This window comes from Felis catus, chromosome C2, assembly GCF_018350175.1.
Source record: "Felis catus isolate Fca126 chromosome C2, F.catus_Fca126_mat1.0, whole genome shotgun sequence".
In the NCBI taxonomy this organism is placed as follows: Eukaryota; Metazoa; Chordata; class Mammalia; order Carnivora; family Felidae; genus Felis; species Felis catus.
This window is the reverse complement of record NC_058376.1, coordinates 111,432,453-111,450,479: the sequence shown is the minus strand read 5'-3', so window position 1 is coordinate 111,450,479 and position 18,027 is coordinate 111,432,453. Positions and strand designations below refer to the sequence as shown.

Sequence of the window (18,027 nt, the reverse complement as noted above, 5' to 3'; positions counted from 1 at the left end):
TCTCTTTTGTTCCAGGATGCAGAGCAGGGATGCTCTCCAGTTCTGTTCTCTTACAGAGCCTCTGCAATCCTGTCAGTCTTCCCCATGGGATAGGTCATTTCCCTGCTTACCACTCTCCAGTGGTTTCCTGTGCTATTTAGAATAAATCGAGAAGTATCCACTCAGTCTTTTACCCTGATCCTAGCAGAGCCCCATTCAAACATGCACTGAAAATATTTTAATCCTGTGTATCTCATGCCTGCAAGGCCTCAAATGGAGGTGCACAGGTCAGAAGTCTCTCTCTCACTATCAGAGGTAACCTTTAGATAATCTTGTGCAAATTTAGCATTGTCCCAGACCCCATGTTTACCTTACAATACCTTAAGGAATTCAATTCACACAACATTCTTTAGGTTCTTTAATTCTTTTTTAACTTATGTGAAGGAAGTTTTACATTAATTATGCTTTTTTGATCTCATTTCATTTACTATTTACCTACTTTATTCTCTAATTTCTTACATAAGATTAAAAGATAGACTTTTTTTTCCCCAACATTTATTTATTTTTGGGACAGAGAGAGACAGAGCATGAACGGGGGAGGGGCAGAGAGAGAGGGAGACACAGAATCGGAAACAGGCTCCAGGCTCTGAGCCATCAGCCCAGAGCCTGACGCGGGGCTCGAACTCACGGACCGCGAGATCGTGACCTGGCTGAAGTCGGACGCTTAACCAACTGTGCCACCCAGGCGCCCCAAAAGATACACTTTATCTTTTAAGTATATCTTTAAGTCCCAAGGAAGTTATCTGGCACATACACAAGCCTTCAAAACAGATTTAATTTTCTCTCCAGGAAGCTCTCTCTCCCTCTTTCTTTTTCTTTCTTCCCTGACAAGACACAAAATGAAAGAAACCAAAAAGCATGTCAAAATAATGAAGGGGGGAGAATAATAATATTCTTCCTTTTATTATTTCTTAATCGAAGAATTTGCTACCTTGCTTTCTATATTTCCATTTCCAAATTTGATTAATTGGGAAACTCATCACCATAACAGCTGGAGAATATTCAGGGGGCATGAAATTTATTTTTTGATCTGGGTTCTGCCTGCTAATCATCGTGTGACTTTTGGTAGACATCTGCAATACTGTTTCCTTGTAAAAGAAGTTTTAACTTGGTGTCCTCTAAGTCTAACAGTGTCAAGGAAAAATCAGTTGACTTACAAACTCGAGTTATTTTATTATTATTAGTATTATTATTATTATTATTTTAGCTTTTATTTATTTTTGAGAGAGAGAAAGAGAGCGGCAGCAGGGAAGGGACAGAGAGAGAGGGAGACACAGAATCTGAAACAGGATCCAGGCTCTGAGTTGTCAGCACAGAGCCTGACATGGGACTCGAACCCATGAACCATAAGATCATGACCCGAGCCGAAGCCGGATGCTTAACTGCCACCCAGGCGCCCCTACACTCGAGTTATGGTACACATATTAAAAACAAAACAAAACAACCTTTCTGATTATCTCAAAAAATAATAATTAAAAGACCCAACTCTCAAAAGTAAGAGTAAGGATCAGGAGCTCTGACAGCACTGGTCCCACAGCTGTGAATGGCAGCCTTTGGCTGGACATGAGTAGTGTCAGCTCCATCTTTATGGGTGTATTCTCTGCATTGGGCCACACCTATTTTTGTTTGGTTTTGGTCATTTATGGCCCTGAAGATGTGAGAGTTTGCTTGTCCTTGATGATACAATCTCCCATGTGCCTTCTTCCCCTGACACCCCCCGGGAGACCTCGCTAATTGCCCCATGTTTTTCTTCTTTTCTCTTCCATGTCACCATTTGAGAGAGCCTGGGGCTATTCTGTGCTTTCTGGACTACGGTCCACATCATGGGTAAAGACTGTCTTTACTATGTGTGCAAGTTGAGGTGAGAAGCTTGAGAGAAAGAAATGGGAGGTGGGGTGGGGTGAGGATTGGTGACTTGAGAGGAAATGGCAGAGTTTTGGCTTTTCTCCTTCATGTGTCTGAACAAGTTCATGTCGACCTTGCAATTAATTTATAAAATGGCACTCATTTAGAATAGGTTAAAAAATCTGAGTCCCCCTCTAATTTTGGCTGTATTAGGAACTGGAGAATGTTTAATAGCCTTATTATGAAGAGGAAGTACAAAAGGGAGCTAAAATTATATTTATGTATTTGTTTTTTAAGAAAATCACTTGTGTGTATGTTTTGGGGAAAGCAAAATTGCAGACAGATTTGGAAAAGATGATTACTAATCAAAAGGTGGATGGTTTTCAAAAACAAAATGGGAACAGGGGCTCCTGGGTGGCTCAGTCATGAATTCACAGTTCCTGGGTTCGAGCCCTGCATCAGGCTCTATGCTGACAATTCAGAGCCAGGAGCTTGCTTAGGATTCTGTGTCTCTCTCTCTCTGCCCCTTCCCTGCTCATGCTCTGTCTCTCTCTGTCTCAAAAATGAATAAACGTTAAAAAAAAAAAAAGTCATGTCTTCCATTTATAAATAAATAAATTAATTAATTAATTAATTAAATAAATACAAAATGGGAATAATGAGTGGGACTGGCAAGACTGGGGAAAAAACTGGCAAAGACACATTATGCTACACTGTCCCAGCAGCACAAATGTACTAATGGTGAAATTAGACTGTCTGAAAGGAAATGAAGGTCTTATCAGAAGAATGAAGAAAATTTCATTTTTGTCTTCCCCAAGATTATCAGCATCATCTGTGACTGATGACGAGGGACGGCTTAACATCCTCCCTGAGGAATCACTGCCAATGTGCTCTTTGGCCCAAACTCACGTGGACTACATGACAAAGACATAATTTTGCTCTAATTCTTAAAAGAGCAGGAAAACACTGACGTAATCCATTTGTTTAATTCTAGAAAATCTTTCCCTGAAGTCTGTTTTTACACTGCCAAACTGAGAAGGGATGTCTGAAGGAGTAATTAAAGCCTTGAAACATGAAAGAAAGAGAAAACCTTATTGAAGTCTGGGGACTTAGAATAATGGGAACCAAGGGAAATTTAGATGGGCAAACACAATGCGGTGAGCAAGTATCTGTCAATATTGTACAAGATGCTGAAAGCTGGTGCTGGTGACAGCCAGTCGGCTCCAGTTTACTTTTGCATAATCTGTGCTAAGCAAATAAGCGTTTTATACAAGGTTGCCAGAGGCAAAGTAAGGTCTGTTTGGGACTCTGAGAGTTTGGGCTGTTCCCTCTTGATTACAGATTGGTGTAGGTAACACATTAAATTCCTTTCCTTAGAACTTGTACATTTAGCACAGTTAGATAGAGTTATTATTTGTTATGACCCGAATATATAAACTCTTTATGTTAGTTTTATTTTATTTTTATTATTTTTTAATGTTTATTTATTTTGAGAGAGAGCGAGCCAGTGAATTGGGGAGGGGCAGAGAGAGAGGAGACAGAGACTCCCAAGTAGGCTCCACGTTATCAGCACAGAGCCCATCTCAGAGCTCCAACTCACAAACCGTGAGATCATGACCTGAGCCAAAATCAAGAGTCCGATGCTTAACCAGCTGAGCCATTTATGCGCCCCATATAAACCTTGGCTCAGTTGGTTGAGCGGCTGACTTCAGCTCAGGTCATGATCTTGCGGCCAGTGAGTTCGAGCCCCGCATTGGGCTCTGTGCTGACAGCTCAGAGCCTGGATCCTGTTTCAGATTCTGTGTCTCCCTCTCTCTCTGACCCTCCCCCGTTCATACTCTGTCTCTCTCTCTCTGCCTCAAAAATAAACAAACATTAAAAAAATTAAAAAAAATAAAATTACTATCCTATAATGCTAATTTGAAGGTACATACACTAAAATTCTGTAGGCAATCTCAACTGGACGTAGTCAAAACTGAAGTCATTCTTTGTTTTTTTTTTTTTTTTTCCCCTATTTCACTGCTCGATCTGTTTCCCTTGTCTTTTTACCGGGCCTTCCTCTTCTTTATAACCCATTCACGTTTGCCTGATTCAGAGACTGTTTCTCAACCTTGGTATTTCTTGCGTGAATACACTCAGGTTCATGGCTTTAGTAATACATTCACGCTGCCTTCTACATTGCTAGCTACAGTGCCCACCCAACCCTTGAAATTCACATTTGTACATTCAACTGCTTACCCAACATCTCCACTTTTCTATATCTAATCGTCTCAGTATCTAATAGATACCTCAAAGTTTACATGTTTTGAGAACCATTGACCGTAAACTCCAGCTTAGGGAATTTGTTTCTCTAAAACTGCTAGGGATGCAATAAAAACATGCTAGCTATCTATTGAATGCAGTAGTAAATGATTGCCCTAATCTCCCAAATCTGCATCTTACTCTAAATCTGTTTTGTTTTTAAGTATACTGCTGTATATCCAGCTAGCCAAGGTAGAACACTTACAGATAGTCTCCCTTCTTCCTACGTCTCTCGTTCCACATCAAATCAATCAGTAAGTCCTAATTCCACATGAGAAAATCATCTGTAATCCATTTCTTTCTGCTCCTGCTGCCACTGTGGATTCTTGTCTTCCTAACAAAAATATTTTACTCTCTGTTAGGGACTACATTGTGCCTGTACCACCACCAAATTTATATGTCAAAGCCCTAATCCCTAGTGCCTCAGAATGTGATTATATTTGGAGGGCCTTTAAAGAGGTAATCAAATTAAAATGAGGCCACTAGGGTGGGCCCTAATCCAATCTGACTGTGTCCTTATGAAAAGGGGATATTAGGACACACACAGAGGCATCGGTGATGTGATGAACCGAGGAAAGGTTATGTGAGGATACAGCAAGAAAGTGGCCATCTGAGAGCCAAAAGAGAGACACCTCAGGGGAGGAAACAAACCTTCCCAACGCCCTGACCTTGGACTTCCAGACTCCAGAACTGTGAGAAAACAAATTTCTGTTTTTTTAAGCCACTTAGTTTGTGGTATTTTGTTATGGCAACCATAGCAAACTAATACATCTCCCCTCAGAAGATCCTCTAGTCGCCCCTAACAAAACACCGTGTCTCTTCTCTCTTTCTCCTTCCCTATCTGTATGGATAGATATATAAGTATAGATATAGCTCCACTCATCTTAGGTAGGTGACAAGAAAAATACCTGTAAATAGTAAATAGAGATCTGAAGGATAAAAGGGGATCTCCTCCATCTTTCTGTCCAATCGCTATGCTGCTATGTGATCTTTCTTAAACATCCTAATTATAAATAAGCATGTTACCTCACTGCTTCAAGAAACTTCTGGCTCATTAACTGACAGTAAGTTCCAATGTGTTAGCATTGTATACAAAGCCCTTTACATTTTGCTTTTTCTTGACCTGTTTTTCCAAGTCCCTGTGATCTATAGCCTGAGAAAGAGAACAGAGCAAAAGGCTGAAGGTCAGAGAGTGACAGTGATGAGCGAGGAAGCCACAGGTGATCTTCCCAGTTCTGGTGCCAGTTTCTCAGGCCCCATGAGCCATGTGCCAGGCACTATTATATGCCTTTTATACATAGACTCTCACTTCAATACCACTAAACACAGATTATGTGACCTGCTCAGGGTCTCACAGCAAATGAGTAGCAGAGTTGAGATGTGAGCCTACACAGTCCAGCTATGCTATTTTGCAGTTTGCACACTACTCTTTCCAGGATGCTTCAGTTGTTGTTGATGTGTGTAATAAAACATGCTTTGAGAGGCGCCTGGGTGGCGCAGTCGGTTAAGCGTCCGACTTCAGCCAGGTCACGATCTCGCGGTCCGTGAGTTCGAGCCCCGCGTCAGGCTCTGGGCTGATGGCTCAGAGCCTGGAGCCTGTTTCCGATTCTGTGTCTCCCTCTCTCTCTGCCCCTCCCCCGTTCATGCTCTGTCTCTCTCTGTCCCAAAAATAAATAAACGTTGAAAAAAAAAATTAAAAAAAAAAACATGCTTTGTTTGTTTATTAAGATTGCTCAGATTAGTGTCTATTACCAGCAGTAAGGTAGAGTAAAAACCTTAAATAGCCTAGCTTAAATGTCGCATTATCTAGGGGGGAAAAGGAGGCAAAGTTATGCAACCCTCCATTTTCTTGCTAACGCTTTCCACTTACCTTCATAATAACCCTTATCAAATCACTCGGTAATTGTTTGTCTCCGGGTTTTTCTCCAACATCTTGTACAGCACATAGTAAAAACTAAAACAAGGGATACTTATTTTTCTTCTCCCATACCCTGTAAACACCTCTAAGGGAATTGCTACATTGTGCTGTTAGTATATACCCTCTGATATGCACTCTTGATGAATGGCTGACTCAGGTAATTAATCAGAGCACATTGGCAATTCCATGTTACTAGTGATCATAAGTAAAGATTGCATTGCTTGGGGGGGGGCAAGGTTGGAAATAGAACAAAAAACCCAAAGAGAAATTCTAAGGGCTTTCATTGGATTATCTGAGAATTCTGCTTCCTGCCTGGAAAACAAAACTATAATAGCTGATAGATTCTGAGACTAGTTTAGGAGGCGTGAAATCAGGATTCCAGAGGACTAGGGATTTCTCTCATTGCATCTCACTTTCTTCCTCTTTCTTTTGTCTTACTTTTTTCCAGATTGTACCTATGATGTTCTTAAAGACAAAAAGGGTGGTTTTTTATGGTTATGATGGATACCGAGGGCCTTGTTTTGCAAACCTGCTAGATAAAGGATTACTAACAACCTTCCTTTCTGCTCATTCTGATTTTGTTGTCAGACTACAAGTTCACAAAGATTGGCTGGGAATTGAGAATTCTTGAAGTTGTAAATAATTTTGAAGCATAGAGGTCCATTGCAGTTTCCATGCTAAAACTTCCAGTTACAAAAACAAAAAACAACAAAAAAAAAACCCCAAAAAACAAACACAAAACAAACAACTACCCCACCCCAATTCGAAACATGCAGCTTTATAGATTAGTGGAAGCGACTATTTTTAATTGTGTAGAAAGAAAACATAGTAAGAGGAAGAATTGTTTCCTGGAGCTGGTAGAATTTTGTTATCAGCATTTCTAATTGAATAAACCAAAACCCCCTCCAGGTTGGTTTTTTTTTTTGTTTTTTTTGTTTGTTTGTTTGTTTTTTACTTTGTATTCCTTATAAGTATTAATTCTGTAAGAGAAAGTAGGTTTGGATGCTAAAAAAAAAAGTAATATAACCTGGTGAATTCCAAATAATTTTCCCCATCTTTGTCTCAGAATATAGATATCTCACGTATGGAAACATAAGGAAAATATTAGAGAAGGCAATTCTATGAATCCTAAGTATTTTATTTTATTTTTATTAAATTAAAAAAATTTTAAATAGTTGAGTATAGTTGGCACATAATGTTACATTAGTTTCAGGTGTACAACTTAGTACACATCAGATCTGACAACTTTATATATTATGCTATGTTCGCCACAAGTGTAGCTATTGACTGCATTTTCCTGATGATGAGTGATGTTAAGCATCTTTTCATGTATCTCTTGGCCATCTATCTGTACGTCTTACTTGGAAAAATGTCTATTCGGGTCCTCTGCCCATTTTTAATCAAATAATTTGTTTTTTTGGTGTTGAGTTATAGAGGTTCTTCACAGATTTTGGATATGAGCCCCTTATTGGATGTATAATTTGCAAATATCCTCTCCTATTCTGCAGGTTGTCTTTTTATTTTGTTGATGGTTTCTTTTGCTGTGCAGAAGTCTTTTGCTTTGATATAGTCCTGATAGTTTATTTTTCCTTTTGTTTCCCTTGCCTGAGGACACATATCTAGTACAATGTTGCTACGACCAATGTCAGAGAAATTATTGCCTGTGTTCTTTTCTAGGATTTTTATGAGTATACAGGGGGTTGAGGCCTGAAAGTTCTCACGTTTAGGTCTTCAATCCATTTTGAGTTTATTTTTGTGTATGGTGTTAGAAAGTAGTCCATTTAATTCTTTTACATGTGGCTTTCCAGTTTTTCCGGCTCTGTTTATTGAAGAGACCGTCTTTTTTCCATTGTATATTCTTGCCTGCTTTGTCATACATTAATTAACCATATAATTGTGGGTTTATTTCTGGGGTCTCTCTTTTATTCTGTTGATCCATGTGTCTCATTTTGTGCCACTACCATACTGTTTTGATTACTACAGCTTTGTAGTAAGTCCTGAAATTTGGAATTGTGATGCCTCCAGTTTTGTTCTTCTTTGTCAAGATTGCTTTGGCTTAAATTCTAAATATTTAAAGCAGAGGGTCTTACAGTAAGAATATCTGATGTCTCTTATCACGGCTCCATAGATTAATGCACACATTTGCCTGTTATCTCACAAAAGCACAAGTTGCTTTTGTTTTTAATAGCAGATTTTTTTTTTCCTATAACAATTGCAAATATATCAAGGATGCTGATACTGTGAATGCTACTCCAGGACAGAGTATAACAAATTTTTGAAGTCTAAAATAGCATGAAAACAAATGTTTGCAAATGTCCTCACAGAAGTTCTTAGAAGACAGGTAAAGACCTCAGTCTCAGCATCCAACAGAATTTCGACACATGGAAATTTTTATTTGGGTAACTGTGACTGTTATTCCTAGAAACCAAAGAGAGGCCTCATTAACCAGTTCAGCCACATTCCCAGAAGCTAGGGCTGCAGAGCCAGGTTCACCCTCCAAGAAATCTCCACCAGTGGGATAATTGGTTCCATAGATACTTGTGTAAAGTGACTGGCTTCAATTCCAGAGAAAGTACCATTGATTTGGATGACTGTACCTTTCCTGTATCCTTTGGATAAATTCCTAGGAGTGTAATTGCTAGGTCGAAGGGTAGTTCTATTTTTAATTTTTTGAGGAGGCTCTATACTATTTTCTAGAGTGGCTGCACCAGTTTGCATTCCCACCAACAGTGCAAGAGAGTTTCCCTTTCTCCTCATCCTCGCCAACATCTGTTGTTAATTTTAGCCATTCTGACAGGTGTGCGGTGGTATCTCATCATGGATTTCACTTGTATTTCCCTGATGATGAGTGATGCTGAGCATCTTTTCATGTGTCTGTCAGCCATCTGAATGTCTTCTTTGGAAAAGTGTTCATGTCTTCTGTCCATTTCTTCACTGGATCATTTGTTTTTTGGGTGCTTAGTTTGATAAGTTCTTTATAGATTTTGGATACGAAAACTTTATCCAATTTGTCATTTGCAAATATCTTCTTCTATTTTGTCGATAGCCTTTTAGTTTTGTTGACTGTTTCCTTCACTGTGCAGAAGCTTTTTATCTCCATGAGGTCTCAATAGTTCATTTTTGTTTTTATTTCCCTTGCCTCTGGACACATGTCAAGTAAGAAGTTGCTGTGGTTGAGGTCAAAGAACTTGCTGCCTGTTTTCTCCTCTCGGATCCTGATGGTTTCCTGTCTCACATTTAGGTCTTTTATCCATTTTGAATTTATTTTTATGTACAGTGTAAGAAGGTGGTCCAGTCTAATTCTGCATGTCTCTGTCCAGTTTTCTTAGCACTGTTTGCTAAAGAGACTATCTTTTCTTCCATTGGATACTCTTTCTTGCTTTGTCAAAGATTGGTTGGCCATATATTTGTGGGTCCATTTCTGGGTTCTCTATTCCATTCCATTGATCTATATGTCTGTTTTTATGCCAGTGCCATACTGTATTGATGATTACAGCTTTGTAGTATGGGTTAAAGTCCGGGATTATGATGCCTTGAGCTCTGGTTTTCCTTTTCAACATTAATTTGACCAATTGGGGTCTTTTGTGGTTCCATACAAACTTTAGGATTGTTGGTTCTAGTTCTGTGAAGAATGCCAGTTCTATTTCTTCCAGTTTTTCTGTGCTTTTTAAGCACAATATAAACACATACCTGTATACATTTTTAGAGTTGAAATTGTATTATCGATGACCTTTTTATTTTTTTTTTAAATTTTTTTAATGTTTATTTATTTTTCAGAGATACAGAGACAGAATGTGACTAGGTTAAGGGCAGAGAGAGAGGGAGACACAGAAGCAGAAGCAGGCTCCAGGCTCTGAGCTGTCAGCACAGAGACTGACGCAGGGCTCGAACTCACGAGCTGTGAGATCATGACCTGAGCCGAAGTCGGACACTCAACCGACTGAGCCACCCAGGCGCCCCTCGATGAACTTTTTAATTCTGATTTTTATTACATCATATTATTACCATTTCATCCTTAATCATTCTTCATATTTTAAAAAATTGCTACGTGGTCTAAAGAATGTGTCTCAACATTTGTGAGGAATGAGTGTAGATGTTTTGCAGAAATAAGACCTAGGCAGGCGCCATCAACTGATATCTGAAGCATATGCACCCTGTCCTGCAGTGATGATGTCATGCTCTCTGTGACACTGAAAAGTAGCACTTCTGGGAGTCAGTGTAAGTAGATAAAAAAGACACTTGGGGGCCTGGAGTTGAGAGGAAAAGAAAACACTTACAAGGAAGAAGACTGACAGAGAGAGCCAGAAAATCAATGCTTAATGCCTTGTCAGCCAGTCCAAAGTATTTTTGGCATTGAGAGTTCTGTCCATTATTAAGAACTTGAAGTAGTGATATATTTCTGTGAGCTCTGGCATCCTTCTCTACCTACACACTTGAGCAACCTCAAAGAGATTTCCAAGTAAATATGAAGGCAAAGATGGATTATCTTTATTGTGATGGTAGCTAGTATTTCCTGAGTGCTGACTATGTCCCAGGATGTGCTCTCTCTTCTTTCCACCTGTTAACACACTTAACCTTCACGATGATTCCATTGAACAATTTCTACTTATTAACCCACTATTCTCATATTCCAGAAAGAATGAAAGAGACACCGGGAAGTTATACAAATTGTCCACAGAAAATGAGATTTAAACCTAGGGGTTCAGAATAGATGTGTATATGTAGTTATTTTTTGTGCGCATATGTACAATTCATATACTACTACACATATGTGTGTTTCATATACTACAGGAGTATGTATGTGGTTTTCCCGTTGGTGTCTTTCCTAACCTGGTAAAACCTTGCCTGTATTCCCCTCCAACTGCGGTCCAACCTTTTTGTCCTCTGTTGACGAAAATGTGAGAACTGCGCTGATTGTAGCTAGCTTCCTCAGCTCCTGTGTTTATCACAGCCCACTGGAAGTGTGTTTTTCTTCACACTGTTCTATTAACAGTTCTCTGTAAGAGCACTAATAGCCCTTCCAGTTGCCATGGAGACTTTTCTGACATTGGACCTCTTTGTAGCTTTTAAGAGTTAGTAACTTCTTCCTACATATTTTCTACCACTTTGTTTCTATATTATTGAGAATTCTTGTTTGTTTTGTAATTTTATGGTATTTCTCTTTCTGTTTAATGTGTTCTTTCACTTTGGACCCTTTACAGTTGACATTCTCCGGGTTTTTATTTATATCCCACTATTTTTCTTACTCTGCACATTTTCCTTGTCTAATAGCATCACTTTTGAAGTGTCCATCTTTCATCTTGATGGGATAATTCTCCAGCCTGTAAATTTCCAAAGCTGGATGCAACTCTGTCCACATTTACTGAGATCTGCTTATGTCAGCAGAATGCCCCCCTGAATGGCTGATAGGCACCTTAAACCTAACATGTGTAAAGCTTGACTCATCATCTTTTTCTCAAAACCTGCCCATCCTTCCATATACTCCTCTATCTATCTCACTTAACAGTACTATGTTCTACCGATTACTAACTAGAAAGCTAGCACTGTTTTTATTTCCTTGTTTTTCCTGTTTCTTTCCTAATATTACCTGACTTTTTCCTAATATCACCTACAGACTTACTCTGCTGCCAAAAGTACAGCTTTCCTATGAAACCTTGCCTAAGCTGAAATGGAATGAAGTGAAGAAGCAATTACCATTAATTTATACAGAATTTTTTTGAGCATTACCAGCCAAAGAGATAATTTCTCTTAGTCTTTTTTGATACCTTAGGTCACATGTTGCTGATGGATGCACAAAATAAATGGAGTTGAAACACAGATGCTCACAGACACAGTTCAAAGCTATGGCGGTTTGATGATGAGATGCTGAGGATATTTCCCAGGAAAGGAGCCGAGCGGGGCCACTGTCACCACTCCTCAGGGTGCATGTTATCTCTAGACCAGCATCTGCAAAACAAACACTGAGTGCTATTTTCACCTTTTGCCTTTTTCCATAAAAATGAAAATCCTTTTTGGATTTCTCTCAGAGAAAACAGGTACTAATGTAGATCTCTCACTAAAGTAGAGTGGTGTAACTCAAACTTTCAAAAAGCTGAGGGTGCCTGAATGGACTTGTGTCACCTTGACTGGTGGAGATATAGCTGGGCAACAAGGGAATCCATGGTACCACGTGTCTTTCTGAATCTCTCAGTGTCTCACTTGTACTATCCCCTCACTGATCTCTGCTTCTCTTTGTGTGTTGGCTACCTCCTCTCTGGTAACCCTGGGCTCACAGCTTCATGTGGAGAGGAAAATGGCACTTTCTCTCCTAATTCCAAATCTAGAAGTGATTTTTTTTGGCCCAGTTTGGACTATATTTCCACTTCTTGGCCCAGTTATTGTGGTGGAAGTATTGGGTAAGAGGGTAAGAGGCGTTAACAGATTTTGATCCATCCATGGAGTAGCCATTATTGGTGATGAGAGTGGGTGGCTCCAGGGGTGGGATTCATTCTCCAAATGAAGAAGCTGCCTTTTATCAGAAGAATCAGAGAAAGGGGTGTTGCACAAACAAAAAATAATAAAGGCCCACTTGTTTCCTTCCTCTCTACCCTTACTTCCATTTCTCTTGTTCATCTTTTCTAAATTATTCTCCTAAATTACTGTTATGAGCCCTTTCCTTATCTGTTTGACTCCAAGTCCTGTACTGTCCCAATCCATTTTCAATACAGAGAGCTGATTATACATAAGTAAAGAAGTAAATAACTAAACAAGTGCATATGTGTACATGCACGTGTGCGTGCACATGTGTGTATAACTGTTACCTACCTATAGCAAACCCTACAAAGGTTCCATTCTCCTCCAGGTTAAAGTCCAAGTTTCTCCTTATAGCCTCCATGACTTCTAACCCCATACCTGGTAATTCAGTGTCAAGTATTTTCACTTCTGGTTCTAAACATCATTCTGCAATAATGCCAAACAATGTTTGTTTTTGCTGAATGCAGTAAATCTTTCCTTTGCTTCTCTGATCAAATTGCCTTCCTTCTGCCTACCATGCCTGTTTTTATATTTCCTCTGCCTGACACTTACTCAGCCCTAAAAGCTCAACTCCTGTGTTTTCTCCTGGATATTGCTCTGACAGGTATTGAAATCCCTTATAACTTGTTGCATATTTGTATTATTCCAAGCAAATGATTATGTATTTATCATTACCCTCCTCACAATAATGCAAGCTTCCTGATGGCAGGAAACTTGAGTTGAATTACCTTGGTATTCTCCATGCTAAAAAAAACTGCATGAAAAGTGTTAAACAGCCTAGAAATACTGGGCAAATGAAATTAAGAATGAAAATACTACAAAGTCAATTATATGATTTGTTATTTCTGAAATATCTGGTAGGATTCTACTCTAACACATTTATCAATCACATTTTTACCCACTTAAAATCATGTTACTGTTTCCTAATTACATATATTATATTTGACACTCAGTTAAAAATCCTTTTATTAAATGGTTTGTTTTGGAAATTGGATTATCTGATTATTTGAATTTTTTGAATAAGTAAAAGATCGCCAGAATCAAAAGTTATTCTATCTCTTCAGAGAACATTGACCAAATGGCATTTTTCTTTGATTCTGTCATTTAATTATCCCCAAAGTATCATATTTTCATTTACATAATACTATACTTGGAAAAGGTATTCGATATTATATCTCTATAAACAAAATATTAATATTGGAATTCTTTCAAAACTAAATCCTTTAATCAATCTGTATTCATGAAATTTATTTCTTAACCTCATTTGACTAAATTGGCCACTGTTTTTCCACTTTCTTTTATGATGTGTATCTGACTTTTCTTCCCTTTGTTCATGGTACACTTTCTCTATCTCCTTGGCTTCTCCATTCATTCATTCAACAATTATTTTCTGAATCCTTTCAGAGAGCTGATCTCTCTTTCAGAGCCTCTGTTCAAGAGTTACTTTCTCCCTACATGTCCTTGTTTACTCCCATGGGATCATTGTTGTACCCAACAGAGACCTCTCATCTGAGCTCCAGTGCCATATATCCATTTGTCTATTCCACATCTTTACTTGGATTTCATACTGCTGTCTCTGATTCAACATATTCCAAATTCCACACTCCCCATAATTTCTTCCTCCCTATCAGTGAATGGCAACATTGCACAAAAAATATGCAAGCCAAAGCACTGAGAGTCATTTTTATTTCTTCTCTGTCTCTCCCAATCCTGTCAATCACCAAGTCCCATTGATCTTGCCCACTTGCTACCTTTGTGATCCATCCACTTCTTTCTTCACTGCAACTTTTGCAGTCTAAGTCCCCATCATCATCTTTCTGCACTACTCTGCTTGTAAATAATCCCTTGCTTCTTTTTTAAAAATTTTTATTTAAATTCTAGTTAACATATAATGTAATATAGGTTTTAGGAGTAGAATTTAGTGATTCATTGCTAACATAAAACCGCTAGTGCTGCTCTTCACAAGTCCCTTTTGCTTCTTTCCAATCTATTATTCACTCTGTTGACCCAGTGATCTTTTAAAAAACATTTATCTGATTATGTTACTCCCATGCTTAAAACTCTAAATGATTTTCCATTACCTCCAGGACAAGTTCCAAAATATATTTCAAATGGCCTACAAAGACTAGCTTTCCTCTCCAAGCTCATCATTATTTCTCTTCTGGATCCATCTCTGCATCAATCCTGAAAACTTTTTGTTTCTCAAAGAGTGCTCTTTTCTGCTTCAGGGTCTGTTCACATGCTTTTCTTGTGTTTCTGTTTATATCAAAGGAGATATAAAATAGCCGTGTAGTTAGAAAACTCATGCAGTAAAATAATCTGTAGAACATAAAAACAAGTCTTTCCTCTTCCTCCCACCCCTACCACTCTTACCAAAGCATCCAATGTCATTTTCCTCTTGTATATTTCTCTAAAATGTGTGTGTGTGTGTGTGTGTGTGTGTGTGTGTGTGTGTGTGTGTAAGAAATGGGGGAGAAATGGGTTTACTCTATATTCTGTAATATAGTGCAATGATTAAAGTATAAAATCTGGAAACTGACTGCCTGAATTCAGGTTCTGTCTCTGCCACAAAGTAGGTGTGAGATCTTGGTCAACTACTTATCCATTCTGTGTCTTAGTTTCCTCATGTATAAAATGGGAAACTAATGGAATCTACCTATAGGTCGTATACAGTTATGATCTCTCCAAATATTAGTAGTTTTCTCCACTTATTTACTGTTTGTACGTCATTTCTTTCTTTTGTAGATGTGCTGTGGCTAATATTTCTAGAATAGTATACATAATGGATGTACGTAATGGAGTTATTAGTGGGCATTCTGGTCTTGTTTGTGCCTTTAATTGTAATGCTCTTTGCCATTAAGCTTATTGATGTTGATTGATGCTGACTTTTGGGTTGAGAGAGGTACTATACAATAATAACTATTATTATTTTAAAAGTATTTTTATTCTATCAAGGATGTTTAGGAATAACTGATTTTGAATCTTGTCAGATGTGGTTTGGGACCACTTGAAAGGATCATATATTTCCCCTTTGGACCTATTAGCATGATGTTGTTTCACAGAATTTCTAACTTACATACCATTATTGCAGATATTTCAGTCATAACCCACTCACCTTTTTTTCTTAATCCTGCCGTATCTTTTACATGGTCATAATAAGCTAGAAAATGATAAAATTTGTGTTCCAAAAATCACTTTTAATATTTAATTACTATATTTAATCAACTTTCTGAGTATTGTCTCTTTCTCCTACAGTTTCTCTTTCCTCCATTTTTCTTTCTTTTGTCATCCCCTTTGTCCAACAAGTATGGTTTGTATGGTATCGGTGGGAGAGTCCTCTCCCAGCATAGCTCACAATGGGCACTTAGCAAGTCACTCCCAGTAAAATGTGACTCAAGAACATATGCAAGCACATATACAATATGCCTTTAGCAAGGAAGGTAGGATGTTCTAAAACGATGTAAGATTTGTTAAATGCCTGCTAAGTTTCAGGGATATTGCTAAATTGCTAATTTCAGGGATATTGCTGGAAACACAATTGGTGCTTATGTCATGGTTTCCACCTTAAAGGAATCTTAGGTTTGGTGAGAGGCTCATAGGCAAGTACAATACACTACAATGGCATGTTACCAGGACACACAGGAGGGAAACCACTGTCTGGGAAAGACCTTGGGGTGCCCAATGTTTAGTTGAGTTCTGAAGGACTAACAAAGAACCACTTTCCTGGTTTGGAAAAATTGATAATGATTCCAAAACAAAAGGAATTTGGTATTAAATTCTAGAAAGTGTAAAACATAGCTAATACTCATAATTTTTCCTAATGTCAAATTTCTGGAAGAAGGAAAGTTAATGTTTTGAGCTACCTCATGATAAAGTGAACAAATAATTAGCACTTTACCTGTAGCTAATTGGTGGAAGCAATGTCACATGGCATTTTTAAATCAGCCCCAAGTAGCTTTTCTGCCCTAAGATCCTAATTTTAGGGCATCTTTATGTAAATTTTGGAGACAGGGTTCTTTTCATCCTAGGAAAAAAAGAATACCAAGTAGAATGGGAGACTAAATGATATACCATCAGCTGTTAGAGCATATCCAGACAAATGGCTATAAGTCTTGAAGTTACCCGTTGAGGGACGTTAAATGAATTTACTTGAGTACTATAAGTTGGCATTCCTTACTAGTAGCAATGTACTGAGTACTGATGGGAGTGATGGTGGTAATGGAGGTGAGTAGATGGTTCTGGTAGTGGGGAATTTGTATAATACCATCCTTTTGAAAATTGCTTTAATAGATGCACTGGAATTAGAAGTTTGAAGTCATAAGTAACTTTTGGCCTCAAATGATATTGCTAATTTTGTCACATATCTTATCTATAAGATTTTATCAGAGATGACTTTTTGATATCTCAAAACAGATCAAATTTACTCTTTAAGATAGAGTATTTGATACCTGTATAAAAACGTGTTGTAAGCTCCAAAGGCAGTTCAAAAATTGGGGCAATGTCAGCATTATTGGAGGAAGTACTTAGCCTCCTGGGATGACTGTTTTGAATAGAAAAAACACTCAATTAGATGCTTCCATAAAATTGCTAGTTTTCCTTTGTGCCCATTTTTCCTTTTTATGTGGTAGGAGAGTCCCAGACTTTTATAGATGGATACATGATCACATGGAATAAAGACTACATTTCCTTATCTTCCATCAAGCAAGATGAGGCCATGTCACTTAGTTTTGATCAATGGAATATAAGCAGAAGTGTCACATGGCAGCCTTGAATCTTCATTAATAGACAATCATCATGCATCCTTTGTCCTTTCTCCTTTGCCTCCATTGCCTTCCTGTGGGCTGGAATGCTACAGAATTTCTGGAGCTAAAGTAGCTGTTTTCCTCCATGAGGGGACTGTGGGATTGGAGGCCATATAAGTAGTAGAATAACAAGACAGTCCAGGAACTTAAACATTTTATGGAATTGAACCAAGTACAAGTACCAGACTGCTTGCCTTCAGGCTTTTATGTAAGGGAAATAATCTCATCTCTTCTGTAAGTTACTGTCTTTTAGGGTCTCAGTTACTCCAAAGGAACTCCATCCTATATGGTCTGTGTGAATCAGTTCTATTGGAGCTGTTCAGAGTATATTATTTTATAGAGTCAATATGTTGAAAAATAACAGTGAAAAAGAAATATATTTTATCATTTAACAAGCTCTGTTGTCCTTTACAGTCATATCAATGTAGTATCATGTAAATATTAACTCTCAAGAAAATTTCCAAATTGGGAAGATATTTGAGTTCCCTGAGGTTGGCCAGGGAAGAGAGTATGGCAAAGAGAAGGTGCATTGCAGATACCCTACAAACATTAGGAGAGGGCCTGAGGCCTCTTGTGGTCTGTCTGAAAAATCCCAGTGTTGCTCAGACC

The 18,027-nt window shown here is 38.3% G+C and overlaps 1 long non-coding RNA gene across 6 annotated transcripts in view; it reads left to right on the top strand.

The window, feature by feature from the left end:
• The window catches only part of LOC123380086, a 241,189-nt gene that overhangs the window by 137,340 nt on the left and 85,822 nt on the right, over positions 1 to 18,027 (top strand). For 2 of the 6 annotated variants that reach the window (XR_006585385.1, XR_006585390.1), the window contains one exon: positions 2,703 to 3,584. The exons of the other annotated variants lie outside the window; for them this stretch is intronic. This is a non-coding gene — a long non-coding RNA (uncharacterized LOC123380086). Of the gene's footprint in view, positions 1 to 2,702; positions 3,585 to 18,027 lie in introns of those variants that run through there. 6 annotated transcript variants of the gene reach the window in all.